The 16,001-nt window shown below is 47.3% G+C and overlaps 1 protein-coding gene across 1 annotated transcript in view; it reads left to right on the top strand.

The window, feature by feature from the left end:
• LOC110469858 (uncharacterized) overlaps positions 1 to 16,001 on the top strand; it is a 102,191-nt gene that overhangs the window by 65,589 nt on the left and 20,601 nt on the right. The window contains exons 13-14 of the mRNA XM_085590243.1: positions 1,412 to 4,340; positions 6,367 to 6,462. The gene's annotated coding sequence lies outside the window, so the exon portion shown is untranslated. The remainder of the gene's footprint in view (positions 1 to 1,411; positions 4,341 to 6,366; positions 6,463 to 16,001) is intronic.

Genomic DNA, 16,001 nt, shown 5'->3' with positions numbered 1-16,001 from the left:
CTAAATAAAGCCCAATTAACCCATTTGTCTCAGGGGTTCAAACACAGACCCGGTGTGGGACATGTTGGGCTGGAAGCAGCTGATGATGTGAAGGGAAAAGGGGACAGGAGAGTTGGGCAAGGGAAAGAATGAAAATAATATTGTTCAGTAGGATGTTAATGAATTTCAGGTGATGTTTGCCATGTTAGCCATGACTGGGTCTGGCTCTGGGATGGGTTTCCATCTTCCAAGCAAACACCCAACAATTCTGCTGGCCCATCCTCTGTGGATGCTTGCTGTAAAACTGCTGTCCCAGCTTTAATACCCCAAAGCTCTTTGCTAAGTGGAGAATTGTTCTCAGGCTGAGGAATTAATAGCAAAGTTTCCCTGACAGAAAGAGCCAGGCATTCATCCACAGCAATTGTTCCCAGAACTGGCAAATACAAATTAAAGCACTTTGCTGCTGCATTTCTTTTTTTCTGTGAAGGTCTTTATTTATGACATTTGCTGTTTAGGTTTGAAATCTGAGCCCTGTATACAGTTACACACAAATTACACACGAAAACAAAATGTGACTGGAGACAAGAATGAATGTTATCACCAAGAGAAATTATTGTTTTCAGAAATATTTCCAAACCTACCCCATTTTCTACTATAAAAACTGATTCTTGCTCCTCAGTACCTTTGTCAGACTAAGTAAAAAGATGTTCTGGTGGCAGAGCTCACCTCTAGGTCAGGGGTGGCTCCGTGTGCTGGAAAAGTCTCTCCTCCAACCCGAGCTTCCACAGAAAGGCTCAGCAGTCTCTGGTGTTGGTCTCAGGGCAGTTTATTGCAAGTTATCTCAAAGATTTTCTCCTGGGGCTGCTGTGGTTTGCTCACAGCTCAGGCAGAGGCACACACACACCCTGACATCCTCTCTGACCCCGACTGCTTCTTCTCTCCCACCCAGGGCTGCTGCTCTCTTTTATATGGTACATTACGTGTTACATGTTTACAGTTTTTCCCAATGCCTATTACCTATATTAAATGGTGCCTTTCTACTCTAAACCAATCTGGGAGTGCCAACATCACCAAGAACATGGAGGTAAGGAAGGAGAAAGAGGGAGGACAGGGCAGGCTCAAATCCCAAATCCATCTTAAAACCTCTGACCCCCATGTACAAAACCAAAACCCCCTGTACAGCACTCAAAAATTCTTCCCTCTACTTTGTGACTACTGTAATATCTAAACTTTTGTGACTTCTTGTTCTCCCTGCAAGGTTGGTAAATCATTCCATGGCTCAAACCCAAAATCACAGCTGTTTCCAGCTGCCTGCCAGGGTCTCAAATGCTTCTGACCTGGGCCCGAAACCTCCAAAAATGTCTGAGGGTGTTTTGAATTCCAACATTCTGGCATTAACTCTTTTGTGCTGTGGGTTTTTTCTGTTCTTCAGGGAAGGAGGAATCTGCACCCTGAACATCTCCAGAGAGCCACCGGCACCAGGGCCAGCGCTGGCGTGTGAAGCACCATCCTCAGCATCTGAAGAGGGCACAGGGACACTCTCACTGTTAATAAAGGGTTCTTTGGAAACCTCTCCAACACAGCTGGAGTGCAGGAATTACTGCAAGTGCTTACAAACTCCACTTCTGGGGCTGTAACTCAGCTGAGAGCTCTGGGTTTTACGTGGGAGTTGTTCGATCCCGCCGCTTTTAATGATCTCAGAGTAAAAGGAGAGTGATTTCAAAGGAAGTAAAACATTTCACTTTCACCAGTGAAAAACTTCCTCCCAAGGTCTAATTCATGGTTTGAATGAGCTCTCTAGAGTAGAGCTGCTTGAGGTGTCTGCTGGGTGGGGGGAGAGGCAGCAGCTTTGGGTGGAAATAGCTGAGCTTTGGTCACAGATCTGTTCCTGCTGTTGCCTTGTGTTTAACTTCAGTGTGTGCTGTTATGTAATGGAAAGAGAAAAACACATCTGAAAGCAGCAAATAGGAAAATTAACAATGCTTTTGGAATAGGAAAAGTAACAAAAGATAAACACTGTGCAGGAGGAGGATACCCCTGAGCCTCTGATGAGGTTAAAACTGAGCAACTTCTGTAACAGAGGTGTTAGTTTACTTTTGGACCTGAAGTAGCAATTAAATAAGCTTTCCTAGCTTTTCCAAGAGTCAGTTTTCCAGGCCATTTTCAGTTTTTCAGGCCATTAATCAATGTACATTCATTTAAAAGTGCCAAAGCCTGGGAAGGCTCTGGCAGTGCCAAACCACCTTTCTTATTTCCCTAGCTCGAGGTGTAGAGGCAGCAGAGAGAGCCTGTCTGCCCTGGTTAGGCTGATCTCACCAGGAGCCTGAATTTAGCTGACACACAGATGACACCCACAGCCAGCTCTTCCCTTCCCCAGAGTTTTTCCCATCTGTTTCCGAGGAGAGGAAAAGCAAATCAGAGGCTGGGTCGGTTTTGTTCAGGAGAGAGCAGGCTCTGCTTCCTCCAGGCGCAACATTCATCTACCAAAGCAGATTTATTTTCTTCTTTAACGTTCAGATTTTAATGTGGGGTTAGATTTTATCCCTGTGGGTGTGGGAGCAGGACCTGCACAGGAGTTCCAGCATCCCCTGAGGAAATTCTTCATGGATATCCAGCTGATATCCATGATATCTTCATGGATATCCAGGTTCAGCTGCACATGGATGGTGGCTTGGCCACATCTGCACCGGTCACCTCCTGTCGTGGGTTTAGCAAAAATGCAAAGCAGCCCAAAATCAAGGGATTTCCAGGGGCCAGGGCGGCCCTGCAGCACCCAGCTCCCCTTGTCCCCTGCACAACCTCAGCGTGGGGATGGGGAGAGGCTTGGGAACATCTCACTGAAATTCCTCTCTGCTGATGCCCAAATTTGCAGCACAGGGAAAATCACAGCCTTTATGCAGCACTGATGAAAATAAGCAAAACTTTATATTCATAAACTGTTAAAGTAAGAGCTGAAAATCCTCCATACACTTAAAAATGTTCCATACACTTAAAAAATCCAGGATTCCATTTCTATATTTTTCTGATTGTTGCTGCACTTTCAGAAGCTCTCATTTCACACGTGGAAATTGGTGATGAGCAGATTAAGGGATTTCCTACCACCTGTGGAGTTATTAGAAAGAGCAGATGCTGGTAATGCTGGAAAGAGAATCCTAGCTCGGAATTCAGACTTCTTTCATTTGCACATTTCTGAGAAATGGAATATATGTGACTCCTAATGATCTAAGTTATTAGGAAAAGAAAGCTTTAAGGGATCTGGCCCCGAGACTGTATCCTATTAATTCTAAATGTAAAATAATTTCTCTGATGACAATGGAAAACTGCACAGTAATTACAGTGGCCCAAGAGAAGAAATTACTGTGCAGTCTCAAGTTATCAAACAGCTCCAACCTTTTTTAATATCACAGAAATACTTAGGCTTCATGCAAAAAAATCAGAGTACCCCAAGGTAGTCTAATTTCATCTCCCAACAAACAGAAACCTTTTTTTTCTGTGAATGCAAATCACATTTTTATTACAGCAAAGAGCAATGAGTACTTTATTTTTTTTTTCTTTTAGCTCATTGGAAACACAGCTGATGTAATTGGACAATTGATGTAATTGCAAATGCAACTGCAGTAATTGCACATGCAAATAAGGGATTGTTCTCAGGGCTATAAAACCTCTGGGAGCAGGTGCAATGCACTCCTGCATTGCCTGGCTCATAATTGGATGGGTATTTTGCACCAAGGCTTTAATGCAGCTCCTACCTCCTTATTTATTTGGGAACAGCTCCGTTCCCTAAATATGAAATATCCTTTACACAGAAAGCAATAAAAATAATGGGTTCCCCATAATACTCCGGGCTGGGAATGCATTATTTCTAAACTGTGGTGCCTTTTACTTTATGGAGAGTGAAATAAACACTTAGTGGAGATAAAACCTCATTTAAGCTCCACAGTCAGCAGGACCATCCGGAACATTTGCTGGTTCCACGGCAGTGGGAAGGGAGCATGGCAGGCAATAGTTTATGATGTTTTTTTTTAAACCTGTTGTTGTTAATGATAACATTTTAAATGTAATAACTTTTCCTCTCACTCCTTATCTTTCCAGTTGCCTTGGCATCAGCAGCTGCTCTGTGGTAAAATCCTCCTTTGTGTGTGAGGAAAAGCCAGGAGTTTATGCAGCCCAAGTGTTTTACAGCTCTGGCCTGAGCTGCTGGAGCTCAGCATGGAGCTGGGCACACTCAGCTCATTCCTGGGGCTGGGAAAATGCCTCTTTTCCTCGTTTGCCCCTCCTTTTTCAGTCCCTGACTGCAGTGGAGGCATCAGCAGTGTTCCAACAGCACCAAGCTTCAAGAGAACTGGTGGAGCCAGATCCAGGTAAAATGATCTGAATATATTTAATTTATTACTTTCATTGTCTTCTATTCCAGAGTAGCACAGCACACAGGCTCCACATCTGCTGTGAAAGAAAACTTTGAATTTATGAGGCAAGCAAAACCTCAGGCTGGGATATCACTGTTAGTAGCATCCAGTGGCACTACAGGAATCCAATAAAAATCTCAGTGATGCCCCCTGACATTTGAGAGGGCCAGGCAGCTTTCTGCTGTGGACAGAAAGATCCAGGTGTGTCTGGCAGGAAGGGAAATGAGGGAGAACAGGGCCATGTTCTCAGCTGTGGGGATCAACAGAGATCAATTACAGTGTGCAGGAGATGCTTTTCCATACAACCCCAGAAATATCTCCTCCAATACATATTTAGAGCTAGAGGGATCCCCAGGAAAAGCTATGATATCTTATTTCCAACAGCTTGCTGGGCCAAGAAAGGTGCAGGAAAAAATACCTTCCCATTCACATAATTATGGCTCAAGGAATGAATTGCTCAGATTCAGCCATCATTTTTATCCTGGTGTGCTCACTCTGCATCCAGAATAGCTCCAGGACTGACCCGGGGTGATGTGAGTCCCCTTTTTCCTCCCTGTGAGGCCAAGTCCTGTATTTGCCCACGTTCCTGCCTCAAGCTGCATGTTCCTCAGCCCTCTCTGACACTGGAGTGACTCTTGGGAGAATGGTAAGGAGGAGAGAATTGGATTCCCAGAGGCTGTGCTGCCTCTTGAACCCCTCCCTGTGCAGGGTGCCAAACCCAGGCTCCTCATAAGACAGGAAAGCTGGACAGGACAAACACACGTCAAACCAATATGGTTAATTAGCATTCTCTGTTTATTAGAGAGAAGATGGCAGTTTATATACACTTCTATATAGTTTACAAAGGCACTCTCATTGGCAAGCTAACATTGTTTATCTTTGTCTTAAGGTGGCCTAAACCGCACACTAGCAACCCATACTACTTCACACCCAGACAGCCCAGTGCCCCCCATCACACATTAATATAATTTCTAACTGTGCCACAAACTCCCAATTTCTAACTGTGCCACAAACTCCTAATTTCTAACTGTGCCACAAACTCCCAATTTCTAACTGTGCCACAAACTCCTAATTTCTAACTGTGCCACAAACTTTTCATTTCTAACTGTGCCACAAACTTTTCATTTCTAACTGTGCCACAAACTCCTAATTTCTAACTGTGCCACAAACTCTTAATTTCTAACTGTGTCACAGGCTTGGAGGCCTTGCAAGGCCGAGATCTGAGTCCTTGGCTGGAGTGGCTCAAATCTCATTCCAAACATAAATCATGCCCTCTGTCTCTCAGAAATGCCCCAACAGGGTGCTGCCTGCACGGAACCATCCCTGGATTCCTGCTTTGCAGGAGAATTGGGGCCTGGCTCTGCCAGTCTGGCTTGCTCAGCCTTTTTTTGCTCAGTGCAGTTCTTGTTCCAAAGCTCTGCAAGAACAGGGGTGCCCAGAGGTCCTGCATGGACACGGGGGTGGGACCTGCAGGGCAGAACGTCCTGGAAATGACCTGAACTGGGGGAGCAGCTCCAGCTCTGGGCTTCAGCAAGGCTCTGTGCTTGTTGGACAAGGGAAGGGTTGTGGCACTGCCCTGCCTGCAGGAAGAATTAAATTTGAGAGCAGGATTATTTGCAGGTTCTGGCTCTGTTTAAGTGCCCTGGGAAGGCCCTGGTGTGCTTTGTTGGACAAGCACTTATGTGAGATGGGAACTTGATCTTCACATGGCATTTATAGCTTGACAGGGAGAACCTCTGGCTTAATCTGTTCCACTGAGAGATGGGGATTTATTTTATTTATCAAATTCAAGTACTATTTTGGGGTTGGTTCTTCAGCTGATGTGCTCCAGTGTGGAATAGTGTCAGATCTGGTGGAGAAATTCTAATGTAACAAAAGGCTTTATGCTTCCCTCATTTGACCTGCTCTCATTTTCTTCATTTTAATTCTTCATTCCCATAGAAAGACAATGTGTTTTACCTTGGATCATGTTTCTTTTCAGAGTTAGTTAGAGCTTGCACTGCTCACCCACTGCTGTGCATGGATTGGGAATGCCATTCCTCTGGATCCAGGATATCCTCACATTCCTGCTGGGCAGGTGAGCTCATTTTGCCATAGAATAACTGAGTGGCACAATGGTTTGGGGTGGCAGAGACCTTAAATTGATCTGATTCCACCCTGCCATGGGCAGGGCCACCTTCCATGGAGCAGTGCCAGAGAAGGGAATAGAGTTGGTGACAAGGATCTGTCCCCTCAAGCAGAGCTGGAATGCTGCAGTGCCAAACCCACAGAGATGTGTGACACAAATGGGTGAGACGTGAACAAAAACAATGCCATGTGGAGCAGTAAGTGCAGGTTTAGAGAGGGGAAGGTAATCCCAGCTCTCTGTGGGACAGAGCTTTTCTGTGCCACAATTCCCAGGGTCGTTCCCCTCCTGGGCCCAAGGCTGAGCTGGTTTTGCTCTACCTGAAAAATCCCAAACTAAACCTTGTATTAAACCCAATCCCAAACTAAGCCTTGTATTAAAACCAATCCCAAACTAAGCCTTGTATTAAACCCAATCCCAAACTAAGCCTTGTATTAAACCCAATCCCAAACTAAGCCTTGTATTAAAACCAACCCCAAACTAAGCCTTGCATTAAAACCAGTCCCAAACTAAGCCTTGTATTAAAGCCAGTCCCAAACTAAGCCTTGCATTAAAACCAATCCCAAACTGAGCCTTGTATTAAAACCAATCCCCCATATGGTGGCAGCCTTTTGAAAGAGATGGGGAAAAACTTCCTCCATTGAGTGTTTGTTTTAATGCAGTCAGAAAGAAAAACAGAGCGTGTGGAATGGCTCTTCTCAGGTCCATGGGGAAAAATGAGCATCTCTGAGGCACTTCTGCAGAAACCTGAGAGAGGGAGAGGCTTTCTAATTCCTTGCTAACAAGATTATTTCCATTCTTGGCCTTATATCAGGACAGGAGTGGTTTTAATAATTTCCATCACTTCTCAAGTGGTTATAACACTCATAGTCTTAGATAAATATAATTTTTACCTTTGGATATTATTCTTGTATTTTCAAAGAGTAAAACTAAGGTTTAGGCTAAAAAAAGAGGTGAAATATCAAATGGGCAGTGCAACCATGCAATTTTAATGCACTGAGAGCTGTAAGGACACAAACCCATAAGTACATAACCAAAATCAACAAAATGTGTCTGCATGCTCGGATATAATAAATACCAGCTTCATTAGCAAGGTGAAGACTTTGTGTGAGTCCCTCTGGAGAGCTGCCACTATAACAAAATATAATCAATATTATATATATAGAACCCAATACAACAAATCCAGGTCCCACTTGTGTGATCTGTGGTGTTGTTAATGCCTCAGCAGAGGCTGCACGGTGATGTTGGAAGAGTTTGTTCCTCTTCCCTGAGCCGTTTCTGCTGCTATTCAGCAAATTCCAAAATTAGGTGTTCAGCAGAATCCTCCTTGTTCCCAGCAGCTTTTCAAGAGCAGGAGCCCTGTGCTGGCATCTCTCTGCTCTCTGCTGCTCCGGGCAGGGAAAGGCAAGCTGTGCCCTGAGGGGAGCAGGGAACATCTCTCTGCTGGAGATTTCCATCCTGTAAATCAGGGCCAGGAACTGGAAAACACGCTGGGGAAAGTGGGGCTAATTCCTTTAGCTGCCCATGGGCTTTGCTCCTTTCTCCTCCCAGGCTCCATTGCTCAGGAGGAGCTTGCTGGGAAGCTCTGCCACCTCTGGAGGGTTTGGGGCTTTCCAGAGGGCCTGCTCTGATGGAGGAAAGGCTTCACAGAGTCACAGAATCCCTGAATCACAGAGTCACGGAATCACTGAATCACTGAATCACAGAATCACTGACTCACAGAATCAGAGAATCACTGACTCACAGAATCAGAGAATCACAGAGTCACAGAGTCACAGAATCACGGAATCACTGAATCACAGAGTCACAGAGTCACAGAATCCCTGAATCACAGAGTCACAGAGCCACAGAATCACAGAATGATGAGGTTGGAAGAGACCTCTAAGATCATCAAGTCCAACCCATGCCCTGACACCTCAATAGACCATAGCACCAAGTGCCACGTCCAGTCTTCTTTTAAACACATCCAGAGATGGTGATTCCACCACCTCCCCGGGAAGACAATTCCAGTATTTTGTTATTCTTTCAGTGAAAAAAATTTTTCTGAAAGCTCCATTTCCAGCTGCTCTGAACTGACTCAGTGCAAAGGAGGTTTCCTTCCCTCCCTTTTCCCTTTGCTCAGTGAGTGCTGCCCACCAGAATCGCTCAGCTCAGACAAGCAGGGATGTCGGGAGGCAGGACAAGTCCCAGCACTGCAGCAGAGTGACACTGTTTGCCCCCGAGCTGTGGCAGGGAGGAGCAGAACACCAGCAGAGCTTTCTGAGGGCACGTTCAGAGCTGTGCTGGTTGCCAGCGTTTTGTCTTTGTCAGTGCTGCCCTGAAATGACCTACCTCTGGGAGCTTTTGTCCCCCAGTGAAAATAAAAAGGGAGGGAGAGGGGAATGCAGGGGTGATGAACGGTGTGGGGAGCTCTGGGTACCTGCAGCACCAGCCCCCTGCCTGGCACCCTGACCCTGCTGCAACAGCAGCTCCGAGGGCAGGGCAGGATGGAAAATGTGATTGCAGAAATCCAGAAAGGATAGAGGCACTGCTGACAAGGGGAATGGTTTAAGGCTGAGAGTGGTAGGTTTAGATTAAATGTTGGGATGAAATCCTTCCCTTGAGGGTGGGCAGCCCTGGCACAAGTGCCCAGAGCAGCTGGGGCTGCCCTGGATCCCTGGCAGTGCCCAAGGCCAGGCTGGACACTGGGGCTGGAGCACCTGGGGCAGTGGGAGGTGTCCCTGCCACAAATGATCTTTAATGTCCCTTCCACCCCAGAGCAGTGTGAGATTTTATGGATATCCTGAGCTGGAAGGAGCTCCCAGGGATCCCCAAGTCCAGCTCCTGGCCCTGCACAGTCCAGCAGTGATGGGCTCTCACCAGGGAATGCTTCTTGTCCTGGACCCCTCTGCCCCTCTCTGTGCCCCAAGTCCCCTCTGTGCCCAGGGGAAGGGACTTGGTTCCTTGGCCTCTCTCCACCCTTGGCTCATGGAGAGGCAGTGTCGGTGCTGACTGGCGGCTCATTGTCTTAGAAATAAAGATATTAGCATGCAAATGACTCTGGGAGGTGTTTCTTCTCATTAGAGAATGGAGATCATTTGATCAAAGCTGCAGCGTGCCTCATCTGCAGCAGGGTTCAGCAGCTCTGTCTTGTCTCCACGGCTCTCAGCACGGGAGCTCGGGGAGTGCAGCAGGGCAGCACAGGAGACAAATGGTTTGTGACACTCGGGTTACCTTTACTGTGCAAGGTGGGCGTGAAATGTTTTATGGGGAGACAAAAAAGATGATGGGCAATTAACTAGAAACTCATGCAGCAGGTTTATCATATGCTCAGCTCATCCATCTGTGTCTCAGTCTCCAGCAGACTCATGAGTTTCATCAAGAAAACCATTTTCAAACTGGCAGAGCAAAACAGATCGGTTTTGCCTCCGAGCTCCACCGAGGTTTGCAGTGCTTTTATCATATGTTTATGGTTTACAGATGCAAAATACACATGTAGGAGGAAAGGGGGGCAGCTGCTTCTCCCCTCGCAGGGGGCATGTTCTGAAATGTTTCTCACCCAGGGAGCAGCTGTGCAGAGGCTCGTGTGCATGGGAATGGCTTTACTCAGGGAAGGCAAGGAGCCCTTTGGGATGAGATGCTGAACAGGCTGTGGAACTGCACTGGAATTCTGTCCCTGAGGCACGGAAAGAACGGCTCAGGGATGGGGAGAGGAGGGATGAGCTGGGGGTTAATGAGCACATTGCTCTGGAACATGCTGCTGCTGGCTTTGCCTCTGCTGCACATGGTCTGTGTGACCCCGGGTCAGTCACTCGGTCTGGCTGTAACTCAGTTTTGGTCTGTACAGTCACAGAACTGTGGAATGGTTTGGGTTGGAAGGACCTTAAACCTTGGTGATCCCTGTGAGTTCCTTCCAGGTTATTCCTGGAAGGAATATATATCCTTCCTCAGGTTATTCATAAAACCTCACACTGCTCTGGGGTGGAAGGGACATTAAAGATGATTTGTTCCCACCTTCCACTGTCCCAGCTGCTCCAGCCCCAGTGTCCAGCCTGGCCTTGGGCACTGCCAGGGATCCAGGGGCAGCCCCAGCTGCTCTGGGCACCTGTGCCAGGGCCTCACACCCTCCCAGGGAACAATTCCTGCCCAATATTCCATCTGTCCCTGCCCCCTGTCACTGTGCAGCAGTTCCCCCTTGTCCTGTCACTCCATGCTCTTGTAAAAAGTCTTTCTCCTCTCTTGTTGACTTCCTTCAAATCAGAATAGTTGTTGTTTTCTGTTTGTGCTAAGTCAGTTAATACTTCACAATTGCCCCCTCAATACTGTGGCAATGAATATCTTATTGGAGACATTTAAGTCCTAATCTTACATAAATAATTTTTTCCTTAACTAATTAGTTGGACGCGGTCTTGCCAGATTGGTTAAAAAATGATATTGATTTTCGGAATCACAGGTAATTATTTTTACCCTCTGAATCTTCAAGGGCCTCTTCTCTTTCCAGCCTCTAAATGTAACTGCTGCACAAGAAGCACAAAAACCCTTCCCTGGAGAGCAGGCAGGGGAGGGAATACCCCTGATCAGTCTGATAAAGGATAAACTGCTGCAGGCATGGGGTGATGTGATACCCCTGATCATTCTGATAAAGGATGCTGTGCTGCAAGTCCCTGCCTCTGCCAGGGGGCCAGGGGTGCACAAACACCTCCCCACAGCTCCCAGCTGAGCTTTCCATGCCCTGCTCCACTCTCCTCACAGGAAAAGCACTCCAACAAAGCAGTGCCCTAATTTTTTATTAATTTACCCAATACACGTGCATTTTTATTGCCTTAGAAGGCTGCTGCTGCTGGAACACTGAGCAGCTCTGAGGCTCCGGTGAGTGAAATGCTGCCTTTAAATCCCCTCCCTGGTCACTGGCAGCTGCTGGAGGAAGGGAACTCCTGGAGGAAGATATTGGCCTTGTGGACTTTGCTGACAGTCCATAAATCACACTTTTGTCAGCCCAAGGAGGTGCCATAAAGAGAGCAGATTAAAGGAGATTAGTTCTGCCAAGTGCCTGAAGAGAGGATTTACAGCTCCCCTCTGCCCACCTGGGAGCTGTGGGCTGGGGCTCAGGGCTCAGGAGAATCCTCCTGCTCCTCTGCCAGCAGATCTGCTGGCCCAGGAGGGATCAGGAGAGGCTGGGCTTATTCTTCCATCTCTGTGGTTTTTGGAAGAGGATCATTTCTGGTTTTCGTCACCATGTTTGCAATCTGTAGAACCAAAGGCTGCTGGAATGGGTTGGGTTGGGTTAGGTTGGGTTGGGTTGGGTAGGAATGGAGCTTAAAGCTGATCCCCATGTCCTGGCAGGGACACCCTGGTGTGAAATGGTGATTGATCCCTCAGGGGATCAATCAATTGATCCCTTATGGGATGCCCAGGACATTGAGGGCAGCTTGTGAAGGCAGAGAAGGAGGAGAGCTGAGCAAAAACCACCAGTTCAGGTACCAGTCATCAACTGGGTTTAGCTTAAAACATCCCAAAATCAGTGCTGCAGTTGGCTCTTGTGGTACCCTGGAGTCTGGATGCCAAAAAAAGTTTTGGAAAATTTAAATTCCCTTTTGGGAATGATAATGTCATCCCTGGATTTCTGCTGGCTCCAAAAGCTTCCCAAGCTTGGTTTTCATGGCTCAAAGCTCCCCTGGACTCAAACAGGAGCACCTGGGAGGGGTTGAGTGCAGCCCCTGACAGAAAACACCTGGGAAAATGGGATAAAAGAGCCAGGGATGCTGAAGGAATGGGTTAGTCTCTGAGGGAGTGAGGGTTATTCCAGGCTGGCTGTATGAACAGGGTTTCAGGTCTGGCAGAGCAGAGGAGCTTTAAACCCGTGGCTTGGAGCAAGAGCCATTAACTCATGGAGCCAGTGGCAGCTCAGGTGAGCCCAAATGTGCCTTTGTTCCCTCCCTGTCCCACAGAAAGGCAGGACAACCTTGGCCACAGATGGCCAGACCTTGGTCACGCCTTGCAGGGTGCACCAGGACCCCGAGCTGTGTGTCTGTGTTCCTAAAGAGGGAAAGAAATGTGGCTGGTAGAATGTAACCTGAATTTTGCATGGGTAAAATGCCTCCCATCCTGGCCTTTCTGCCTCATTTTCAACAGCAATTTCCTATTTTCCAATATAAATGCAGATATTTGATAAGTCCTGATAATGGGATCCTGCAAATCTGCCAGTGTAATGATTTCTCTGCAGTCTGGAAGGTGCCACTGTGGTTCTTATTTTGATCACAGGATGCTACAGAGAGGAAAGCCTGCTGGAAAAAGGAACTATGAGCCTGTGGGAGAGCACTCTGCCCATTTTCCTTCTTCTCTTGAATTTTTTTGTAAATTCTTTGGAAAATCCTGTTTTACATAATTTTTAAAAGGGATCCAAGGTGAGGGTGTGGAAGTTTAAATGCTTGTTGTTAATAAATATAAAAATCAGAATTTATATAGAAATATCATTGTGTATTTTATCATTTCAAAAAGCTAGTTTATTTCTACAGTCACTTTAAACTACTTGGAGATAATTTTCCTTTCACATTTTCCATTTCTAGTCTATCAAAGCCATGAGAATTACTTGATAACCTGAATTTCCCTGTGGTTTATTTATCTGTGGAGGAACTGGTCTGGAGAGCACAAGTTCATCCACAAATTCCTGTTTTGCTTGATGGGACATTTGCTCCCTCTCAGAGATGGGATATTCTAGCCCCATTTGACTCAGTGAAGAAAAATGAAATGCAAAATAAGCAGGGAAGGGGAAGCTGTGCTGATGGAATGTGAGATACTTGTGAATGTGCATTATTCTCCAAATGGGGCCCTAAAATGTGTCTGAAAGCTCAGTCAGGGTTCCCTCCTTGCTAAGGAGCACCAGCACAGGGAAGCTGGGGCTGGGGGCTGTTTCAAGTGTTTAAAAATCCAAATAAATAATCAATCCATCCTCAAAGTGGTTAGCTGAATAGATTTTAAAGTGATTAATTGCTGGTTAATTGCCATGCAGGTTGCTATCCTGTAGAACAGAATTCCTGGGTGTTTTTGTTGCCACAATGTGAATATTTGTGTCTGGACTGACAACCCTAAGGCAGCTGCACAGCTTCTGCCTGGTGTACAAATCCCAAAGAGGTGTTCATCAATTTTTTAAAAACATGAGCTGGCACTGGTTTAGTGGAACAATGGACTTGAATGAAAACCATGACATTGGGAAGCTTAATTAAAATTACTGCTGATATAAAGTGCTAAGGGATAAGAGCTGCACATGATAATAATAAAAACAATCAGAAGTCTGTGAAAGAAACTTTCCAACCTGCTGGCCACTGGCTTTTCTATGGTCACCCCAGCTCTGGGACCATGGCAGAGGAGGTGTGGGCTCTGCTGGAATAACTCTGAAAAAGCCTTCCCTGGGATGTGACAAGCCCCTGACACGTCAAACTCCTCCTGGAGGCAGGAACTGCTTCCCAGGGAAACTCTGCTGACCCCTGAGGAGCTTCTGGATGGAGAACAGAGGATGGAGCTCAGGTGTGAGGCCTGGCTCCAGCACAGGGAAAATCCAGATTTTCCTCTGGGATGCAGCCTTGGCCAGAGGGAGGAGCTGTGCTCTGCCTGGGGAGCATCCAGAAAAAGAGAGCGCAGACATTTTCAAGCCAATTCTGGTTGTTTTTCAAACCTGAGCTGTGCTTTTGCATGCACTTGGATATTTGAAAGGCTTGCATTAGCATTCAGAGAGCTGCTGGCAATTTGGGGGCCAGATTTTGCTCTTATTTCCCTTTGTGCAAAGCAGGGATGTGCAAGGAGGATTTGGCAGCACACCCAGGCCAGATTTGAGCTGGCTGAGTTTCTAGAAGTGCTTTGCTCTCCTGCAGGCTGTGGGAGCCCCCAGGCTGGTGTGCAGCAGGACAGTGATGGGGCAGGGGTGGGCTGGGTTCCTCTGGGGCTGCTCTGAGCACATCCCCAGCCCAGCTCCTGGGCATTTCCCTGGAGAAAGCCTCGCTGCTGCCACTGAGCCATGCTGGATGCTCCCCTGGCTGCTGCCAGCGACGGGCTCCAGGTGTGCTGTGCCTCCTGCCAGCTCCTGAACGTGCTCCTAAAAAGTAGCACATTTTACCTAAATCTAAATACATTTCGATCCTGTTAAATTTTTACTCTGTCTCACCAGGCTGCTCCAGCAGCATCCCAGTGCTGAGCTGCTGCAGGGCAGTGCTGGCAGTGCCCAGAGGCTCCCGGGAGCTTCTCCTGGGCTGGGATTGTTCATTCTGTGTTTGGGCTGGAATTGTTCATTCTGTGTTTGGGCTGGAAAACTGTTGGAGCCCAGCACATCCCTCTGGCTGCCCTGGCTGTCCCCAGACCCTGGCACAAGGTCACAAACACCTGTGGCTTCCATTTTAGCCTGTGGAAAAAGCTGCCAACTCTGTGTGAGGAATTAGAAACCACAAGGGTTTGAGTAGTGTGGTAGTTGAGTTAACACAGGGTGAAAAAGTAGAATTTTGGGGTTTTTAGAATGGGGTACAGGGGACAAAATGGAGGGATTTGGGCATGTCCTGACCTTCTTCTCCTTCTCCTTGCCCTCCATGTCTTGCTGTGCTGGTGACACTTTTCTGTTGGTTTAAGGCACAGACACACTGCCCAACAGAAATGACAGATATTGGCACGTTACTGCAAACATGGCACAGGCAGTTTTTGGTATAAAATGCAAACACCCCCTGAGGGCAGACAGAATGCCATGGCCGAGCTGCTGGCCAGAGCTCAGCAGGGCAGAGAGAGAATGTTCTGGAGAAGGGAAAATGAACAGCTTGAGAAGCTGATCCTGCACACTCAGACTGCTCCTCTGGCTGCAGGGCTGGGAGAAGGAGGATTTCACACTCCTGGGGTCATCCCAACACCCAGACTCCGAGAGGAAACAGAGAGAGGTTGCAGAAGCAGAACTGAATTGCTGCAGCAGAAAGGAAACAGTGGAAGTTTCCAGCTCCTCCATCCCTGGCAGTGCTCCAGGCCAGGCTGGACTTCGGGGCTCGGAGCCACCTGGGACAGTGAAGGTGTCCCTGCCGTGGCTGTGGCACTGGAGGGGCTTTGAGGTCCTTCCCACCCAAACCATTTTGGGATTCTGTGATTCTATAAAATCACAACTTGCACGTTGCTGAGTTTTGGGCACCTCCTTTGTGTCTTTTCCTTCCCTATTTTCTGCAGAGCACAGAGGATTTGCAGCCCTTCCTGACCAAGGGGTGGTTGGAAAAGAGGGGATGAGATTTGACTCCAGGAGTGTCACTCACAGGCAGCTGCACAGGTTTGGAATTATTCTGGAAAATGTTTGGGTCCGAGACCCAAACCCAGCAGACTGAAAACTTGTGGGACATGAAATGAATCTGGAGCCCCTGAGCTGCCGTGGGCAGTGCCAGCACCCCCACTCTGCCTGCAGGGAACAGCCACAAATGCTTTGCTCCTCAGTTTCCCCACCAGGAGTTAGAACCATTCCTCATTTAGGAGTTAATTTTCATTGTTCACAAGAAAGG

Source organism: Lonchura striata, chromosome 12 (genome assembly GCF_050655825.1).
Source record: "Lonchura striata isolate lonStrDom1 chromosome 12, ASM5065582v1, whole genome shotgun sequence".
Classification (NCBI taxonomy): domain Eukaryota; kingdom Metazoa; phylum Chordata; class Aves; order Passeriformes; family Estrildidae; genus Lonchura; species Lonchura striata.
The sequence above is the reverse complement of the archived record's forward strand: the minus strand, read 5'-3'. Positions and strand labels throughout refer to the sequence as shown.